The sequence below is a fragment of the Chelonoidis abingdonii genome, chromosome 10 (genome assembly GCF_003597395.2).
Source record: "Chelonoidis abingdonii isolate Lonesome George chromosome 10, CheloAbing_2.0, whole genome shotgun sequence".
Classification (NCBI taxonomy): domain Eukaryota; kingdom Metazoa; phylum Chordata; order Testudines; family Testudinidae; genus Chelonoidis; species Chelonoidis abingdonii.
In genome coordinates this window covers 60,274,279-60,296,272 of record NC_133778.1, presented here as the reverse complement: position 1 = coordinate 60,296,272, position 21,994 = coordinate 60,274,279, and the positions used below count along the sequence as shown (strand labels likewise).

At 43.9% G+C, this 21,994-nt stretch overlaps 1 pseudogene; it reads right to left on the bottom strand.

Moving 5' to 3' along the window:
• The window catches only part of LOC116837364 (von Willebrand factor D and EGF domain-containing protein-like), a 276,210-nt pseudogene extending 254,466 nt beyond the window's left edge, over positions 1–21,744 (bottom strand).
• Positions 21,745–21,994: the final 250 nt, after the last annotated feature.

Below are 21,994 nucleotides of genomic sequence, written 5' to 3'. Positions count from 1 at the left end.
CACATAGTTAAGCTAAAAGCCAGTAAGCCCAAGCAGATAACTCCAGGTCACAAATTCTGCCCTCTCATTTCAAGAGACAATCAAGTAACCACAAAAAATACTATGCACCACAGCATTCCACAAGAAGGAAGTTTTGGGGGGCTTTAGCAATCTGTTAACTAGGCAGATGGCCTGAGATAACAGATAGGAACTATTAAGAGATGTGCAATGTAGTTTATTAATATTCATGATTAAAGGCATAGTTATGGAAAGGCAGAATGCCATGCATGGCTAATGGGAAGTATTAATCTTGTTACAGCCAGAAATTGATCAAATGTGTTTGCGTACATGATAATTTACAAAAAAAAAGGGGTATAAGGAATCCAATGTAGTTCTCTTTCTTCAGGTTCGTTGGGTCCCTGAGATGGTGTAAAGTGAATCATGGCCTCCTTTTACTTACTTTTCTATCTGTCTTTGTTCAGAATGTTCTCCATAATGTTGTAAGTATGCACAAATCAAGTTTGTAAGTATAAACAATACAGGACCCCCCCTTTGCTGTATTTATCTTATTCTTAAGTATATTTTCCTATGACTTCAACTCTCTTTGTCTGTAGTAACTACAGCCCAAGTTTCTATGTGTGTTTCATCAATTTTATCTTCTGAATTAACTCTAAATTGCCACCTGAAAAAGAACCTGTTATCTGTGACAAGTGCATGTTGCACCCCAATAAATAATATTACAATTGCAATCATCAATCAATCTACAGTTGTGCTTTGTTCCCTACATCAATTAAAAGGCTTCAACACTTTGAGGAAACTACATATACTATTCTATACTATTAATTTTCTGAATTCTAGTGATGTTAGTTTGCTAATACTTTTGCTGTCTCACCAAGTTTTCAAATGAACAAATATACATTGGTACAGAATGCTGGCATATTTTTTCTGATTTTTGCATTGTGTGCTAGCAGCGAAGTGAAACTAATAAAATCTTCCAGCAATATTATCTAGGGTTCAAACATCAAATAACTTTTTGTTTTCACTTTTCCACTCTCAGAAAAGAGCACAAGGGGTCACCAGAGAAGAGGAGCAGTGGTGTCTATTTAATCCCAAATTTTCTCAGTAGTGAAATACCCTACTTTTCAAATTACCTAGCTTTGGTGACAATTTGGCTTTCAAAAATTAAAATATAAGCAATTTTTCCAGAGATAGTCAAGAATTGATCAGTACATAAAATGATGATATTGTAGAAGGACAGTTTAAAAAAAATCAGAATAGTTGTTATGTATAGTCTAGTTCTGACAAGATTGTCTTCTGCTGTTAAATTCTAAATATGACTTTGAAATTTTAGCCCAAGGAAAACATTTAGTTCTTTTGGTTGAGTAATCAGTAATAGAACATCTGTTGCTGTATCAACTTCAATCTGTAAATTTAATTTTTCAGCTAGGCAAAAACAGAACAGTCATGAATTTCTCACTGCATACTTGAGATGTCTGTAATTTATGGAATTATAAACTGGTATTTCACAGAATTTGTTCCAAATTTCTGCCTATAAAGTGTATAAAACATTTTGTATGAGGTGTTAAGAGATGTATCAGAGGATATGTGAAAGGATATCTTCCCGGGGAATGAAAAAGTATCGTTTGATACACTTTCAGCGAAAGGACCAAGTTCATCCCTAGTGTAACTTCAGTGACCTAACTGGATTTATCCTGGGATGAATTTGACCCAGTACTATTAAGCTGTATAGACAGAGCAACTATAACCTCTCCCCTTTATTATATCATTAATATCCAGAACTGAGCTGAAGCAAAATTTCCATTTGAATACACTGTCAATGGCCAATTTGACTTTAAAAAAGTAATAAGAACAAGCTGACCGGCACAAATTAAACTAAAAAATTACTTATTCCAGAATTTTCTCCAGGCTTGGGGATAACCTTTCCTAGGAATAACCTTTCCTAGGACAGGTCAGTTTTTACAGAGATGCTAACCTCAATTTACTCTGAAATGAAAGATGGAAAAGATTTACCTATTCTCTATTAGATTGTCTTTTAGGTTCCCCATACCATCCAGGTAAATGCATATCCTTCAGGGCTTCATCATTTCTTGTTCAGAAGGGTAAGTAAAATTGGCATATGTGTGTTTGCTCAATGTGTATATTTTAAAGTTAATAAAAATCCTTAGGACATTGACCTTGAATATATATAGTGCCTTTCATACCAATGGATGCAAGAATGCCCACAAACTATATGGAAGGATCATTTCTACCAGAAATGGAAAAACACAGCAGCTGTTTAACAGCACATTTCAACACTAAAGAATGGTTTAGGATAGGAAATGAAGTTGAAATTATGGGCAGAAATAAACTCATGACTTTGAAAACAGTACAAAAGGCCATATGTAGCCAGAATCTTGTCCTTCCTCCTCATCTAAAATCTTGCAGCCTCAGCAGTCATGGCTTCAGTACTGACTTGGAGGGAAGGGTCCCACCTAAGGCCAAACCCTGCTTGCTTGATTCATATGAATCCCCAATTAATACTGTGTGTATGGGCAGAAACAACAATTGTTCCCCCATTCTTCCAGCATCTGTCACTGAGATTGAAATGCTCCCTTGTAACACAGTTTCCTCCCCTACATATTATAGGTAGATACTTATGGAAATCCTGTTCTATAGTGTGATTTTGTGATCTGTAGCAGACACCAACTAATATCCTGTCTTGTGCTTGAACTGTTAGAACATTGATCAATAACCATTCAAGATAATTTGCTTCTGAGTTGTCAGTGACTCAGAAACAGGTGATGCCATTATTGGCCTGGAGTACCACTCCCTCACCTCTTTAACCTACTCATTTCTTCTTAAAAACAAAAAACCCTGTAGTCATTGGAGTGAAAGTACCAATTAATTCAGGGAAGTCCAATGTTCTGTTCTGTGAAGATTATTACAATAGTCCCTTCTGGGCTTAGAATCAACATATTTCTGATCAATTTCAGAAAAAAAAATCCAAGGCAATAGATAGCTTTGTACAAGACTATACATGCTACATGAGTGCCCTCATTTTCTGAGTCCTTTCCATGCATATGATTCAGTAGCAATACTGGTACCAACAGTGCATGAGACTAATAGTATCAGTGATGCCACAGACTGATGCATTCTGGGATGCTGTACACATGTAGCCATCTACATGTAAGCAGAGTCAGGATGAGCTCTACCCTGACATCTGGTGGTGAATTATGATGAGTGTGGAAAAGAATTTCAGTGGCTGATCGTGTTTGCATAGGCACACCCATCCCGCCTAGCATAGCCCACGGCAGCCTAAAATGGTTACTTTCACAGCTGTGGGATGTCCAATTTATTTGTTATTGGGGCAAAAGGAATAAAGTATTATCACCCTGATTAAGTAAATGAGGAACTATGAAACTGTTTTATTACAAAGGGTTTCACCATCAACTAAATAGCACTTGCTAGACAAGGGACATGGGTTCCAAAACCCAGTGAATGGTGAGAGACTGGGGACAGATGTCTGCACTTGATGGTGTGGGCTTCTTGTGTGAGCTAGAAGCACCAATTGCACCTACGTCTCTGTCTACTGTTGAATATCAAAGCTGATTTTTGATTCCCTTAAGAATCTAGATACAAGTTACTGAACTGAACTCACTTTGGGTTAATGGTGCACCAGCACTGGGGCTCCCCTACTATAAGCTGAAATCACTAAAGAGCTAAAATTACTGAGCTGAGAGCACGGAGTACTGTGCTAACTAGTGGGGGAGCCTGAAGCTATACTGCAGAGCAGAGCAGCTGGCAGAGCGGAATGGAGAAGTTTGTGGGGACATGGAGTGAGCGGAACCGAGCAGTTTGTGGGGAAGGCTGGAGCAGATCACAGGATGGCTGGTGGAGCAGAGCAGCTGGCAGAGCGGAGCAGTTGTGGGATGGTTGGAGCGACCCTCAGAGCAAGCGGAGCCGAGCAGTTTGTGGGGACAGCTGGAGTGGATCACAGGACGGCTGGTGGAGCAGAGCAGCTGGCAGAGTGGAGCGGAGCTGAGCAATTCGTGGGGAAGGCGGAAGCAGAATCCCACGGAGATGCAGGGCAGTCGGCCCCGGACCACGTAAGGTGCCCCTTTCTACCCAGGCTCGGCGGGGGTGGGAAACCTCTGCAGATAGACTCTCGAACTCTGGGGCTGCACTGACCCAGGACAGAGACTTTTGGGTTGCGGGACTTTTGGGACTGTGGGTGATCTTTGGGTTGCTGGACTCCAGGGACATTTGGGGTATTAGAGTTTGGGGTCTTGGGGTGAGTTTGGGGTTGCTGGACTCAAGAACCCAGGGAAAATGACACGGCCCAATTTCCTGGGGTGGGTCTTTGCTCGTGGTTTGGTCTATGAACTCTAGTTGAGGTGTTATCCCAATTTAATGCTTGTTGTTTATCTCACGTTATTAAACATCTTCTGCTACACCGAGACTCTGTACTTGCGAGAGGGGAAATATTGCCTCTTCGAGGCGCCCAGGGGTGTGTGTAAGATTTTCCCAGGTCACTGGGTGGGCGCTTGAGCTGGTTTGCATTACATTGTAGGGAAGGGACCCCTATGTATTGAACCCGGCCCTTGCTGCTATCAATTCGGCCTGGCAGAAGGGTTATATACATTATCTGGTGGTGATCTTGCAAATACTCACACTAGTGCCTAATTTCATGCATGTGACTAGTTCCAGTGAAGGCAATGAGACTATTCACATATGTAAAAGTTAAGCACATGCATAATGTTTTGCAAAATCAGGACCTCTGTCTGAAACAGGAACAAACAAACTTCCACTCTCTGACCAGCTGCAGGGATTTAAATCCAAGATCTATAGACAAACAATTACCCAAAGATTCTTCACAAAGTCCATGATTAGCCACCAATGAAAAATTTTCAGACCCATTAAAGAAAACAAAATAAAGCCCTCTGATGTGAGGATCTTTAAAAAAGCAGAAAATAAAGTTTTGTTGTTTTTTTTCCGCCAAGGTTTGTATTTACAAACACTGTAATGTATCTGGTTTCTGTAGTGTCTTTCTGAGCTGCAAAAGATTTCCTGAGTTGGAGTTGTTTTGTGTTATGAAAGCTTCTGCATCTAGAATCTTTCTGATTTGCAAAAGGCTTAACAGGTCTGGATTTCCTGGTCCTCCCCCGCCTCATCCTAATTCTTTCTGTCATTTAATGAGTTTGCTTGGCATTCTCAGTAGGCGCTCTGCAAGCTCAGCCCTAAGATGGAAGATGGAGTTGTTTTGAAACAGAAGATGAATAATATTGTCAGAAGTATATTAATGAGCTAACGTGTCTACACACCCATGCAAGGAGTATAGGTAATCAGAAAACCGAACAAGAAATGTTAATTAAGGATGGAAAATATGTTGTAGTAGGAATAACTGAAGCCTGTGGATGATTTTCATAACTAGAATGTCAATTTTTATTGTAACCAAGAAGAAGGGAAAAAGAAAGAAGAGGTGGAGGCCATTAATGTCAAAGCTATTTACACTGCAAGGGAATTACAATGACAAAGAAGAGTGGTGGTGAAATTTTTTTGGGAGAGAGATTGTGTATGTAAGAGGCAAAAGGCTGACTGCTTTCAGATGCCAGAGGTCTCTGGCCTCTTGTCTTGCAATGTAAGAAAGGATGCATTGTATTGACCCAATAATATTCTCCTGTTATCTCATAATCCTTTATTCATATCTTGGAGTAACACAAACTACAACAGCCTTCATCATGAAAAGGATTCAGTGTTGTTCATCAGAGATTTGACCGGGAGAATCAGTTAAAATGACAAGTCTAGGCAAAGGATTGTGAAGCTGGGTAATAATATGGGGAAAGTCCTCAGAGGCCTGATACAGCCAAGACTGGAAAAATATTTAAAATTAGAAGCTTCTTATTTATAAAGTGAAGGCAGGGATTTTCAAAGGATCCTTAAGAGCCCAAACCCTGTTCGAATTCAATGGGATTTGAGTGCCTAACTCTAGTAAGCTATTTTTCCCATCTGTAAAATGAAGATAATAACAGTGACCTTCTTTGTAAAGCACTTTGAGAAGCTAGGTGAAAAGCTAGGTATTATTTCTATTTTATTTTGAAAATTTCAGCCAAAACAAATAGATCTTTATATAAATAGATGGGAGCATAATTTATAAGAAAGCTACATAAGGGAAAAGAAAAGACCAGTCTGACATAACCGTCAATAAAAGCTTTCTTTTACCTTTAGGTTTATTGCTGCTTATTATGCATTTATAAAATGAAGTCTCCACATATCAACACAGTAAACAAGAAAGATGAGTCATCAATAATTGGGTTAGGAAATAAACAGCGTTGTTCACATTTTCCTTTTTCTTCTTACAAAATTAAAGTAAATTATTAATTAGGCTTCTTCCTGTCTGTGTCTTTGTTGTCCATTTTAATCTTAACAAGTAATGCAGGAACAGTACAAAAGATGATTTTTTTAAATCCATTAAGAGGGCAGAACTGATGATACAGTAGTCCTGATGAAACAAATTATCTGTGTTATGTTATTGGAGGGAGGTTGTGTCACAGTCAACTAATTTTTACAGAACAACCATAGTTGATTATAGAACAAATAACTGGAGGAAGGAGGATTTTCAAAATATCATGAATATGAGGTGTTTCTGAAATAATCTTTGAAAGGTCAATGCAAATCAGATACTTGGTCACTTGACCAAGAGAAGGGATGAGAGATTTGTCTCACCCAGGACTGTCTGGTACTAATAATGGATTTGCATTTCTCAGATCCTTTTAGTTGTTAATAACTAAATTAATATTTAGTTTTGTCACTAAGCAAGAGCGTGACTGTATCTTTACTCTCTTTGTTCTTCCTATAGTACTCTGGATGCCCAGAGATGCAAACTTCAACAAAAGATTATTAGATTATTAGAAACCCAAAGTGGGTGCCATACACAGGATATAGGTTAGAGTGCCACATTCACAACATGTTCAACATTTTTTCCTGAATATTGTGGATGGTCTTTTTGATATGCCCCATCCAACCGCCCTCTGCTTCCTGTCCCCTGACTGCCCCCCAGGACCTCCCACTCCCCTATCTAATATAAACATTTGTAGAACATAAATAAGAGGTCAACTTATATTATCTTCTAGTTCATGAGAAGTAGAGCAGGAGCATTTAAGTTAAAGAGATGTTTAAGTTGATGAGGGACTATTTTCTGAAACTGTCAACACACCAAGTTGTTAAAAGACAGCTGAGTCGTAAAATGCTCCTATCACCATGGGAGATGCATCATACCATTGAAGCATTCAGATAAATTGTTATCCAACTCATGGAAGTTGTTATATGAACAAAATAAGGGAGTAATAAACTCACCAATTGATCAATTATAAAAACAGCAGAAAGAATACAGTACATTATTATATTTTCTTGAACATATGCAGCAATCAATTTTTCCTGCAATGTTAAATGTATTTCCTCCTCATTCCCAATGGATGCCATGGACTATGAATACAGAAATCAGCATAATAGGTGTCAGAATAATCAAAGTAATAGGTGTCAGAAAGAAGCAATGAGTATATAATAATTAAACAAATCTCTCAAGAGCTTAACATAGAAAGATCTTTTTTAAAAAACCCAAACTGTAAAAAGTTTCATGCACAAAAGTGGTTTTACTGCAGTTTCAAGGCAAGATGATAAGTATTCCTTTACCTAATGTAGTTCCTCACATTTCACCATGAATAAAAATGGCCTTTTGTATAATCAAATCACACAATGAAGCACACACAATGATCAGATCAAGGTCAATATTCAAATTCAGCTGAATTTGGACTTGATCTGAACCTTAACTCACTTCATCAGTAATATATTCTCTCAAGTTAGAGGTGATAATAACTTTCATTTAAACTGTGGATCATGTCCCAGCTACAAGCCAAAAACGAGGCATTCCTAGTTTAATGCACCTGTAGTGGAGAACAGACAAATCTAAAGTCTGATCATCTATAGAAAATTATGCAAAACCAGAATTAAATACACAATTGCCCCACCTTCCTTGTCCCCGCCCCATCCCCCTGCCCAAATGAAGCTCTACCCCAAGTAGAGCCTTCGATAACCAGAGAAAAACAGAGAATCCATGAAGTCCACTACAGTTTTGATATTACCAATCTAATTAGTCTGAAAGCTGTTATGATGATGGGTGGGGTGACAATTTGGGGAATATATGTACAATTTATGAATTTTGGGATTTTATGAAATTGTTGTATCATTGAAGTCTCAGTACATGAGGAATCCCTTGTCTGCTGTCAGGGCTGTCTCACATTTCTCCCAAATCAAGGACAAGGGAGAGTCATTAAACCTTGATGGTTGCCCATTCAAACAGAAGCACCTTAGGACAATGGGTTAGCTGAAGCTAGAACTAGTTTTATCCAACTTTTCTCCAAGGGGCTGGGATTTAAAGGAGTGGAATTTTCCCAGAAGCAGAACAACCTTTGGCTTGAATCCTGACTCTGGCTCTGATCTTTGGCTTCGCACCTTGGTTCCAGGCTCCTGATTATAATCATTAGATCTGATCACCCATGGCCCAGTCCCTATGGAAGAAAGGGAAACTTTACTAGGGCTTTGTCAGGTGGCAATATAGAACCTACCGTCAATAGTGCTTTGCATCCCAAAGGGTCAGAGCTCACTTTATTTTTAAAGGAATAGAGACCAAACCCAATCAAGAATAAAACATGCTTCTCAGAACATCCTTGGTTTTCACTGGAAGTCTTCCATTCAAGGTCAGACTAGACTTGACTTTGCTTCATTTGTGAAATCTGAATAGATAACAACCCAGGTGATGTGGTAGGAAAGATATAGAAAAGAGACAGATCCAAAGTCAAATAAAGCCAGCAGGAGTATTCCTGTGTAGTTCAATAGGCTTTAGATCAGGTCTGAAGATAAGTATGAAAAAACAAGGGTGAAATCCTGGCTCCATTGAAGTCAATGAGAGTTTTGCCAGTGATTTTAACTGAGCCATGATTTTACCTAATGCAGCAATAACAGGAACAACAAAATACTCTCTTATGCTAAGTATGAACAGTGCTTAGCAAAATGGAGCCTGTGATGGGGCAGAGAGGCTTCACAACAGCAAAGAAGGGGTTAAGAGAGTCTGTGGGCCCGACTAGCCCCCCCCGCTATACCTATAGCCAATGCCCAGCTTGGAGGGGGAATAAAAGGAGTGAACCTGGCTCAGGTCAGGGATGATTGGCCAGGAATGAGGATGGAGCTCTGCCTCTGCCTGAAGGAAGCTTTGCTGGCAGAGAGATGGGCGTGTTAGCCGGAGTAGCCACTGGGGAGGAGTAGTTAGACCTCGGGAGAGAGCAACACTCAGTTAAGAGACTGCATGTGGACTAAGGCCAAAGGACAGGGCAGGGACACCCCACTTGCAGACAGGGAATGGCCCAGTATTGAGCTGACTTTGTTTTTTGTTTTAGAACATTTCAGGGAATGAGACCCGAGGGCCACACTGGGGTTGCAAAACTGTATGGCAGTGGTCCCCAGCCTTTTTGTGGCCAGTAGCATGTTCATATTTGCAGAAGAGTGTGGCAGGCACCAACAATTTTTCAAGGCTTATTTTGTATTTGGACGTTAAATAATATGAAAAACATCATATTTAATATACATAATATATGAATCCATAAGATAAAAACTGTAATTTTACATGTGAAAGGTATTAATTCAATTATTTGGCAATTACTCTTTCACCTTACCATGTGAATTTGCTCTTTTTTATCTACCTGTAAGAAAAACTAAGGAGTTTTTACAGAATAAATATCATAAACAGTTTTCATCTTATTTATTTAAAAAAAGTTAAACATTGTTGAACTGCCGGTCCAAATATATTTATTATTCTTACTTTAACATAGAATGAAGCCTGCAGCCCAGGAGTTCTCTGTCCCCGGCAGGTGCGGGGCTGTGGTTTCTCTCCAGCTTAAACTGTGGCCCCGCGCCTGCCAGCGACCGAGAACACTGGCACCCGCAGCCTGCAGCCCTAGAGTTTTCTGTCCCTGGCAGGGGAGGGGTCATGGCTTCTCTCCAGCTTCAAAGCCAGAGAGAAGTCGCAGCCTTCCGCCTGCCAGGGACAGAGAACAGCAGTGCCCACAGCCTGCAGCCCTGGAGTTCTCTGTCCCCGGCAGGCGTGGAGCCATGGTTTCTCTCCAACTTAAGCCACGGTCCCGTGCCTGCCAGGGACCAAGGACACTGGCGCTCTCAGCCTGCAGCCCCAGAGTTCTCTGTCCCCAGCAGAGGCCGGGCCATGACTTCGAAGCCATAGAGAAGCCGTAGCCCCACGCCTGCCAGGGATGGAGAACAGCAGCGGCCACAGCCTGCAGCCCTGGAGTTCTCTGTCCCCGGCAGGTGCGGGGCTGCAGCTTCTCTCCCCTGCTGGGCACTAGGCGGGCACACATAAATGCCCCGGCGGGCACCATGGTGCCTGTGGGCACCACGTTAGGGACCACTGCTGTATGGAGTGCCAGTTAGGGAAGGCTGTGCCTGTTAGAGAAGGAAGAACCTGGTCCCCATCCCCTATCCACTCCCTCCCACTTCCCGCCCCCTGACTGCCTCCATCAGAACCACCAACCCATCCAACCCCTCTCTGCTCCTTGTCCCCTGACCACCCCCTCCTGGCCCTAACCGCCCCCCCCAGGACCCCACCCCCTATCCAACACCCCCTTCTCCCCATCCCGCCTGCCCCAACCCCTATCCACAAGCCCTTAAACTCCAAAAACAGCCACCCACCGATTTTTTCACCCATCAATGGCTACACCAAACCGCACAGACCACACAACACACACGCACACACACACAAGACCAGAAACCAGAATGACGATCCGAACCACCATCAACAAACAACCTAAACTCAAAAGAGTGCTCTTCTATAGGACTACGCTCAGCCCAAAAAACAGAGCTTGCATTCAAGGGGCCACATCCAGCCACTTAAATAAGAACCCCGATTTGCAAGTCCCGCAAACTAACAAGTCCGCCAAGCCTCCAGATGACCCGTCTTTACATTATTCCATGCTAGTATTCATTCTGACATAACGAGAGCTCCGGGCCGATGTGCTCAATCCCCAAAGGGCCGGGGGCCCCCCCTCCTCCTCCCCTAGAGGACCCACCCCCATCCAACCCCCCTGCTCCTAGTCCCCTGACTGCCCTGACCCCTAGCCACACCCATGCCCCCTGACAGGCCACCCAGGACCCCACACCTATCCAACCTCCTTGTTCCCCATCTCCAGATCCCTATCCACAGCCTCGCCCCTGACAGCCTCCCTGGAACTCCCATGCTTATCCAACCCCCACTGCCCCCATTCCCCATCCCTTGACTGCCCCCCCACAGAACCTCTGCCCCATCCAACTGCTCCCTGCTCCCCATCCCCTGTCTGCCCCCCAGGACCTCCTGCACCTTATCCAACTCCCCAGCCCCAGCTCCCTTACTATGCCGCTCAGAGCAGCACGTCTGGCAGCCATGCCACCTGGCTGGAGCTAGACACGTTGCCACTCTACTCAGCAGAAGCGTGCTGCTTCGAGCCCTGCCTGTGCACCAGCATGGCTGCAGGGGATGGGGGACAGCAGGGGAGGGGCCAGGGGCTGGGATCCCTGGCTGGGTGATCAAGGACCAGGCAGGACGGGCCCATGGGCCAGATGTGGCCCACCTCTGTTTTAGATCCTGTCACTGTCTGAGATTATATGCAGGTCAAAGCAGCCATCTTCGACACTCTGGACATCTTGTAAGAGACACTCCACAAGATTTCTGGGAGGAATGGTATCCTTTCGGAGCAGTCCTGCATGGTTGCCGAAAAACTATGAGATTCATGTTGGAGATGGCTCAGACCTGAGATGAAGACACGAACCCAGGTCATTTGCTTTTTCAAGTGGCCACCTTGGGCACTAGTCCCAAGATTACTCCTTCATGGAGGGCAGCTTTGGGAAAATCTGGACTGCGGCAGCCTGAGCTCAACAACCAAAGCTTGTGAAGTTGACTAGCTTTGTAAAGGTGAACAGGACAGAAGTGGTGGGTCTCAGGGGCTCAGAATATTTTGACATGATCCCCCTGTGATCCCAATCTTGGATCACCGCCAGGCACCATTCTTCTATGATGAACACATTCTACGATGGGAATGTAAAACCCTGTCGATGTTGTGACAGAATGTACCTGTGTGCACACCCTACACACTGTTGTAATTATTTTTGTACAAAGGATACATTGTAAACTGTACAATGTACATCCCAATCATCTGAAAACTCTGACTTGAAGACCCTTTCCTTACTCAAGTCAGAGATCCTAACAAAATTATCCAACTGCATTGAACAGCCAAGAGCTGATGACATGCTGAGCCAGGCCTATATGCAAATGACAGTTTTCAATGAGGAAATGGTGGAACCTCAATAAGCTCAAGTCTTCCCTCATTTTGACATTCAGAGTGATCATCTGTATCACCTCGAGAAAGACCTCCAGACTGAGGAAACCTGAAACCAGCTTCTGGTGTCCAAAGACCATCAGAGGAAGGTCATTTGGCTGGCCCACAGCATACATTTAATGAAACACCTCAAGATGGAGAAAACACTGGCTTGAATTCTAGTCTGATTTTTTTGGCCTGGAATGTAAAAGGACATCCCCATTTTTTTGCCTTCTGCCCAGAGAGCTAGCTCACAGCACCCCAGCCAAAGGAGAAAACTTCACTGGTTCCCCTCCCACTTGAGACCATACCCTTCAATCATATTGGGATGGACATAATCGCCCTTCTTGAAAAGAGTGCTATGGTTACCAATATATTTTGTTGCGGACTATGTCAACCATTATCATAAGGTCATATCCCTGTGTAAATGAATAGCAGTTATTTCTGAACTAATGAAAAGCAGTTATTTCTGAACTGATGAAAATCTTTGCCCAGACTGGGCACCACATTATAACAGACCAGGGAACAAACTTCATGTCCCAGACAATGAAGTGACTATGTTGGCTGTTGAAAATAAAGACCTTCCAAACACCAGCTACCATCTCCAAACAGACAAGCTGGTGGAATGGTTTAATGGGACCCTAAAGAATATGCTAAGAAAGTTTATCACTATGAATATCCGACACTGGGACCAATTACTCCCTTCCCTTCTGTTTGCAATGAGAGGCATGCCACAATCCACCATTGACTTTTTACAATTCAAGCTATTATATGGGAGACAACCACAAGGGATTTTGGACATCATAAGGGAAATGTAGAAGAAACAATCACCTGGAGTGGATAATGTGGTATAGCACATTCTTGACCTTCAGGAGAAGCTCGAAGCTTTAGGCTTACTCTCCAAGGAGAAACTCCTATGTGCCCAGAGCATCCAGAAAGCAGCCTTCAATAAAGGGGCCCACCTTCAGGGGGTTCAACCTGAGGATCAGTTTCTCTTATTACTTCCCAGTGCTGAACTGAAGCTGTTGGCCTGCCTGCAGGGGGCTTATGAGATGATACGATGAGTGAGGCCTGTGAATTACAATGTCCAACAGACAAACAGATGTAAACGCCAACAAATTTACCTCATGAATCTTGTAAAGCCGTAGAAGGCTTGGTAGAGCCTGTTTATAGCCCCATAGTCACTAAAGTCTGAATTGGACCCACAGACCACTGGAACCTCAAAGCCTGGGATGGTGAAAATCAGAAGCAACCTCACTCCAGAACAAATGGTCCAGGCCCAGCAATTGATTACTGTCTTCTCCATGGTGTTTTCTATGCAACCTAGATGAACCCTGTAATTTCTCATTACTCCAAGACTGAACCCGGACAATGAGTCAGAGAAAATTAATGATCCCCTTCCCCAGAGAATAAGAGAAACCATAAAGCAAGAGCTTCAGTAGATGCTAGAACTGCAAGTAATTGAGGAGTCATTTAGAGAATTGCTGTCCAAGGCCCGGGCCCTTTAAATTGCTGCCAGAGCCCCGCTGCCAGTGCCTTGGGGTAGCATGGCAGCCGGGAGCCCTGGGACTTGGGCAGTGATTTAAAGGGCCTGAGGCTCCCAGCAGTGGCTGGAGCACCGGGCCCTTTAAATTGCCGCCAGAGCCCCACTGCCGAAGCTCCAGAGCTCCAGTGGTGATTTAAAGGGCCCGGGGCTCCCAAGGCCCCACCTCTTCCAGTTGAGGCACCGCCCTTTCCAGTCGAGGCCCCACCCCCTGCTCAGGACACCAGTATACCGGTAAATCCTTTAAGTTACTTTCCCCTCTGTGGCAAACCCTACTAAATGCCACCTGGACAAAAATGAGACAATCTGCCTTGGTGCATCTGGGGAAAGGGAAGGTGTGACCCATGGTGGATAAGGTCTGGCCCTCCAGTCATGCCTATGCCAACTCTAAAGAAAAAGGTATACAGTTCTTAGGACTGTCAGAATACTAACAACAATATATTCTCAGCTTCTTGACTACTGTGGCCCCTCTTAGGGATCTCCTTTAAAACAATAGCCCAAAAAAAGATCCAGTGGACCAATGCTTGTCAAGATACCTTTCAAACCCTTAAGCCCCATCTCTGCTGAGAATCAGTCTTATATAGTTTCAACTTCACCAGGGAATTCCTGCTACAAATCAATGCCGCCGATGCAGGATTAGGGGCCACCTTATCTCAGGAGATGGAAGGTGATGAACACCTCCTCCTCTGTTTTAGCTGAAAATTATTCTCAAGGGAGAGGGCCTCTTCTGTAGTCATAAAAGAGGCATTAGCAGTGAAGAGGATTATGGACTCACTCCAATACTATCTTCTGGGCAGTCATTTCACCTTAGTTACTGACCATGCCCTGCTACTTTGGCTCCATGTCATGAAGGACATCAACCCCCAAATTATGAGTTTTATCTATCCCTTCAGCCATTATCCTTCTGCATACAACATACTGCTTCAGTGCTTCCTACCCCTGGGGAAACCCACCGCTGTGGAGGAAGGTCCACAAGAGAGCACTGCTCCATCCATGCCACTACAAGGCCCTAATCTTGGTTGGGATCACTATGTGCTACCTTAATATAGTAACAAATAGCTGCCTAAGAATTTCAAACTACCTACACCTGTGCAGAACCAAGAGAACATTGGCAGACCATTAAGAGATCACATTGCAAAATCCAGTGCTCTTGCACCAAATACATATTGTAAATCTCTATATCTCTCACAGGTCACAACACATTTTCATCAGAGCTTCAAAAGGCACATCTGTGAGTCAAGGACTGTCTTTCTGCCAAATTTCAAATTTCTAGGATCCCCCACTGACATTCTAAAGTTGTTCAAAAATGTCACAAAATACTTTATAATGGAAAAGTACATTTTTTTCATCCTCTTCATTCTCAAAAACAGCTGCACTATTTTGGCTTACTTTAAAAAAACTCAAAAGGTACTGTGAACAACCATGCCAAATCTCAGAAAGGAAAATATCAAAAAAGTTATCAGCAAATGGAAATCATTCTGCAACCTTAACAATAGGCATCACTATGTGCTCAGCCCATAACAATTACAAAAGATCAAATTACACTTTCAGCTGAAACAGTGTAACTTGGACTAATTCCACTGAAATCAGTGGTGTTAGGCTACATTTACAACAGCTTAAAATGAGAGCAGAATTTGATCTGTAAAACCATATTTGATTATAAGAACAAGAACACAGGGGGTTAGGAACTGTAACACCTGATCAGACCAATGCTCTACTCAGTCTGGTATCCTATCTCCAACAAAGGCTAGTACCAGATGCTTAAGGCTTTGTCTACACTTACAGTTTTGCAGCGCTGGCCGTTACAGCTGTGCTCGTACAGCTGTGTACGGCCAGCGCTGCAGTGTGTTCACACTGACAGCGACCAGCGCTGCAGTGTGTCCACACTTGCACCAGTTGCAGCGCTGTTGTGAGTGGTGCATTGTGGGCAGCTATCCCACAGAGCACCTCGTCCCATTTTGTCGCGTGGGTTGTGGGAAGGGGACGGAAGGGTGCGGGTCATCCTCTTCCTGTTTCAACCCCCGTGGTGCATCGCTTTCCCTTTTTCAGCCGTTTGTTTTTGCGCATTGGAGTCTTTCCGTGATTTCATAGAGAAATGGAGCCGCAAGCTGCTGAGACATTAGTGAATGAAAGTTTGCCAGCACATCGTCTGCAGTGGAGCTATTCTCTGCTCCAACAGTGACAGTTGAGAACATGAGTGAACATAGATGCGGCTGACACATCCTGACAGTGAAATGCTTGTGGCATTAACAAACGTGTCTCTGCAGCGTGACGCCGCCTTTGGGCTTGAAACAGCACTGAAAGTGGTGGGATCACATTCGTCCTGCAAGTCGGGATGACGAGCAGTTGGGCTGCAGAACTTTAGGATGAGAAAAGCCTATTTCAGGGACTGTGTGCTGAGCTCGCCCCAGCCCCTTGCAGCACGAGGACCGAACTGAGAGCTGCCTGTCAGTGGAGAGAGGGTGCTATTGCAGTCTGGAAGCTGGCTACTCCAGACAGCTATGATCGGTTGCGCAACCAGTTTGTGGAGTGGGAAAAGTCGACCGTTGGAATACTGCTGAGCCAATTTGGCAGGGCCATTATCGCATTCCTGTTCGAGAGAACCGGAAGTTGGGATATGAGAAATTGTGGAATGGCTTTGCACAAATGGTTCCTAACTGTGGAGGGGCATAGTTGGAACGCTATTCCATTCTGGCAACCCCACCTGAGCTTCCCGAGTAAATTAATCGAGGGGGTATTTCTCAATGGTTCCTCCAGGCGGTTGTGGATCACCGTGGGTGTTCACTGACATTTACACAGATGGCCAGGAAAGGTGCATGATGACACAGCATCTTTCGGAACAGTGCCTGTTCAGGAAGCTGCACAGGGACTTTTTTTCCAGACCAGAGATCACAGTGGTGGATGTCGAATGCGCAGTGTGTCCTTGGGAGCCCCGCTTACCGTGTTAATGCCTTGGCTCCATGAAACCAACCAGGGAGCCTGAATGAGCAAGACCGTTCAACTACAGGCATGAGCCGGTGCAGATAACCGGGAAGTGTGCTTTTGGCGTTAAAGCGGAGATGGGAGAAGTCTGTACGGGAGCTAGGTGGGGAAAGCAATCCAGCCGATATAACCGCGTGCATGTATCCTCCTAATATTTGTGAAGGAGGGTGAAACCTTATTGACGATGGACCTCCAAGTTCAAGCGCTGAGACTGAATTTGAACAGCCAGAGGCAAAGGCGACTGAGAGAGCCCACACACGTGCTTCAAGGATAAGGGATGCCTTAAAGGAGCACTTTGAGGCTGAAAGCCAACAGTAATGTGGGTGCCTTCCATGCAGTTAGAGCATGGCTCACTAGCAGTTGACTTGCGTGGTTTCATGTGATTTGCAGTTCTATTTTACTTGTAGTTAATGTACGTTCTGTATAATACAACCAGTGATAAAAAGAACCAGAAATCCCTTTATTAAAAATACGTAAAAGACAGGAAGGGGGGTTACGGTGTTGACCAAACACTCACAGGTTTGATATGTACTTCCTTGAGGGCTCTGCAACTGCCTGCTGGCCTGGGCACTGCCGCTCTGCACTTGGGCACTGCCTGCTGCTGCTTGGGGATTGAAATGCTGCATGGTGAGGCGTGTTGAGTGCATTGGTACGGCGTAGTTATCAGCAGGCTGTGAGGTGAACGTACTGGTTTGGGGCGTTGGTTGGTGTAAGCACCAGGAGCTGGAGAAGGGTGTTTTGAGAAAACATTGAGGGCACAATGTGCGAGTTTTGGGCTGGATGAGGCATCCTATGGTATGGTCTGCCTGCATGTTCTACCATTGTTAAACATCTTGACACGGGCCGTGTGGGGGGGGGGGTCGGGCTTGGGTCCTGTGGCTTTTCAGTACCTCTGGCTCAGGGGGTTAAGGCAACCAGGTTGCTGGAGAAAAAATCACAGAGAAAATTCACCAGTCCCAGGGCAGGAGCAGCAGTGGCCACTGTATTCACAGAAATGGTAGACAGGGCTGGTTGGTCATCCTACCAGTGGCACTCAGCAAAAGGCAGGTGGGTGGGCGGGTGCAGAGCCAGGGCTCCCTGAGTCCCAGGAGAACTGACCCCTTCCAGCTGCCCCTGCTTTGTCTCTTTCCCGGGCAGCGGGCACCTGGTCTGTTCACTCAGCCGTTTGGCTGATTCTTGCAGTGCAAGGGGGCCGACAGTTACCACCTTGCCGCTACATGGTGTGTCGGCCGTCTCTGCAGCCCGTCTCTGTCACCTGCCCTTAGGGTCGCAGCATCCTTATTCTGATCCACCTAGCTATGCGAGTTCGCACAGAGGGGAAGAGCTAGGCACACACCATATTCGAGAAACTTTGGAACATTTCCCCTTCGTCCTGGAGTGTGGCCTCCCCCATGGGCTGGGATTGCAAGACATTGGTGTTTGCTGACCTGGGAGCACTGAGGATTCTGCCCTACTCGGAGCCTGCAATCCTCCCAGCGCTGTCCCTGCTGCGCCCCCTGAGAAGCTCCGGCTGGGGTTGCCCAGCTGAGAAAGAGGGGACTGTCTAGTCCGCCCAGCACGGTGCAAACTCCTGCGGTGAGGGGACACCCCGACCAACTGGGATGAGACACAGGCCTGGTGCGTGCTCCCACTCTGGGGGTGGGGGCTGCAGCGCGTCAGCCCCTTAGGTCACACTGGCCTTGTTGGGGGGCCCCCCCGGCCTCCTTGGCTGCTGGGAGTGAACCTCAGAGTCCGCCGCCCCCTGCACACGGAAGTTCCAGCTGACCGGGCACCTGGGGGAGACTTGAGTGACCCAGCCAGCGCTCTGAGGACACCCTGGGGTGTCACGGAGCAGAAAGTTACAGCCTGGCCCCTGGGGGTCACTTCAGAGCCCAGAGCTCGCTCGGACCCCCACTTGAGCCCCAGTCCGGAGCTGCGGCAAGCCCCGCTCTCCCGGCTCTCCCGGCCGGAGCGCAGCAAGCCCCGCTCTCCCCGCTCTCCCGGCCGGAGCTCCGGCAAGCCCCGCTCTCCCGGCCGGAGCGCGGCAAACCCCGCTCTCCCCACTGGAGCTCCGGCAAGCCCCGCTCTCCCCGCCGGAGCGCGGCAAGCACCGCTCTCCCTCCTCTCCAGGCTCTGAGCCCAGGGCTGTGGAGTGCTAAGCGGTGACCAGAGAGGCTGAAAAGGAATGCTAAGATGTAAAAACTCCATAATGGACTATTAGGAACTGACATGTCCATGGGGACACTTTCTTCCTAGCTCCAAGCAGTTAGAAATTAGTTGGCTTTTGCCCAGAAGCATGAAAGTGTATAGTTGGTTATACATTTTCATCCTATCTAATCTAACAGTAGGAAAAAAGTCACAAAATAGGCTCCTGGGGTTGCTTTAGTTGTTAATGTGCATAGTGCAGATTACCTGCTGCTATATTTGTTTTTCACTGTTCCAGTGAGAGGAAGACTAGAGTCTGGGGGATTAGCAGTGAGAACAAGTAGCTTTTCACATGCTAGATTGGTCTCATTTGCCTTCATAAATAGTTTCTTTAGGGCGTGGTGACACTGTTCCTTTCTTCTGTAAATCAAATTTCTTCTCCCTGCTGCACTTCCTATTCTCTGGTATCCATTCCACCTACTCCTCATTTCCCCCATATCTTTCTTCCTCCTCCCAGCCCCCATACACATATACAAGACTAACTATCTTTATTTTTTTTTTAAGTAATATATATTTGGTACTATACAATTCACTTACCATAACTTAACTCTTATTTCATGAACTTTGGTGCATGTTTCTAACTTTGCATGAAGCTCATATAACATTTCCAAACTTTTCAAACTCCCTATTGCACGAAAAGCTCCTAGAGGGGAAAAAAACCTTCATCTTGATGCCAATGCTACAAATAGCTAAATATTTTAAAGTTAAATTGTTAAAGAGGTATTTTTAAGAAAAGTTACTCTTTTTTTTGCTTAACTGACTTACAGAGTCTTATCTGAGAAAAGTTTGAAAAGTTGTTGGTAGCATCAACCCTCCCACCCCTATGAGTCACAGTTGCTGTTGTTATTGCATCTGGTGATTTACTTTTAAAAACTGCTACAGAGCAGCTACAAACATTGTGGGTAACCCCTTCATGTTTCTCAGTCACAGGGGACCATGTAAAGCACAAGAATAATGAGTGTATCCTTAATCACTGCTGGCTTCTTCATTCCTCAAGAAAATGATAAAGAGAGATCTTCCTTGCTCTGTAAAAGACTTTTTATTTTTCTTAACGAGGCAGCTGCAGAGAGCTATTTGGTCAGACTTTCCTTATCAACAGAGAAATCCTTACGGAATTAATAGATTTGTTATATTCAGAGTATAAAAGTAAACAGCATATGGCTTTGTTAATATCATTATAATGTCGTAACACAATCTGTCAGAAAAGAATGTACATTTTTTGAGCAATTTCATTTATTTGGAGTTCACAGGAAAAACAAAAACATAAGACCCTCTGTATCTAAAGTACAGCAAACCATTTCTTAATTTTTGGTTTGTATTCCCAGTTTAACGAGTATGTCTGTGCATATTACCATAACAACAAAACTAAAATGGAAAAGCAGTTGCTTTGTTACCAGGAGTTAAAAGGTCATTTCCTGTTGATGAAAAAGCCTTTTCTTTCAGGTAAGTAGCTGCTACATTCTATAAAACTGGCAACCCTTCAAAAGGTTTTAGAAACTAGAAGCATTGTTGGAAGTTAAAGAAGATATGATCATTTGCCTTGGGTTTAGTCCTGCAAACCTTACTAGGTGACCCTTTGATATTGAAATGACGAGAGCTTTAAATTGTTTTATCTTTATACAGCTGATGATCACTGGCTGATAATCACGTTTTTAAACCATCAGAAAGTCTAGCTGAATTAAACTGTATAAAATATTGTGATATATTTTCAGCAACGGGCGATTGCTACCAGTATTGCACATGGGATATGCATACACCTACACTCAATGTTTGGTACTGAGCCTCAGACTTTCCCATTATTTTATACTCCGTTTGACAGACACTATTAGCTCAATAATGGCTGACATGATTTTCATTGTATAGTTATATTGCTGCAATAGATTAATTACTATACTAGACTAATAAAACTGAATAAATAAAGCATGTAAAATCTGTAACCTCTTATTGGGAATATTATGTCAGCATTAAACAAAACTTGCATTTAATATGTACAATACTTCAAAATTTACTTATGAGCGCTATTGCCAGGCATTATGTAAATGAATATTGTTATATGGGTAATTAACTGAACTATAACATTTATCTGATATACAGCACAAACTTCTCTCCCTGAAGGAATGGATTCTGTTTTAAATACTTTTCTTAATTTATTGGTTGTTGTTTTTTACATATTTTCCTTTAATGAGACAAGTTATGAGTACTTGACATTTTCTAATACAGAGTAAGCATTTTCAGAAGGGTTGTATTTTCTCTATTTTGAATTACAAAAACAAAAAATCCCACATATACAGTAAATACTATGCCTGGTAAGCATACTTCAGGGTCCACAACATCACTTTTACTAGGTGAACTTTCAAATTAGCTTGTTAATTGTTTATTTTAATACCATTTCCACTCTATTTTGAATACTCTTTAAAATTCTATCTCTATCACTGTAGATGTTGCTCAAAAGTATAAACAAACAGGTTATGTGTCTCAGTTTATAACATTCATTATCACTGTATCCCCCAAATTACTGTCAAACAATTAAAAAGTACCAAAATCCTTACCTAATGGAGTGGACCCAGTACAAAGATGCAACAAGGGAATCCAAAGGATGTAAGCAACAAGTAGGAGATGCAGATGGAGAGATAAGGGCTGCTGCATGTTGTCCAAGGATATGTTTTATCCAGCCATCTGCAGTTTTTCAGAAGTTAACTTCTGAAGTACTAAACTTTGCAAGAAAAGACATCAGCTTGCCTTTGTGTTTAAATCTCCCTTCTTTTGTAAAAAATAAGAAAATAAAAAAAATCCTCTACACACACACACACACACACACACCGGCCACCAGAGACTGTAGCCCACACTTCAGCTGCTTACATTCCAGCTGCTCTGCACACCCTGTAACACAACACAC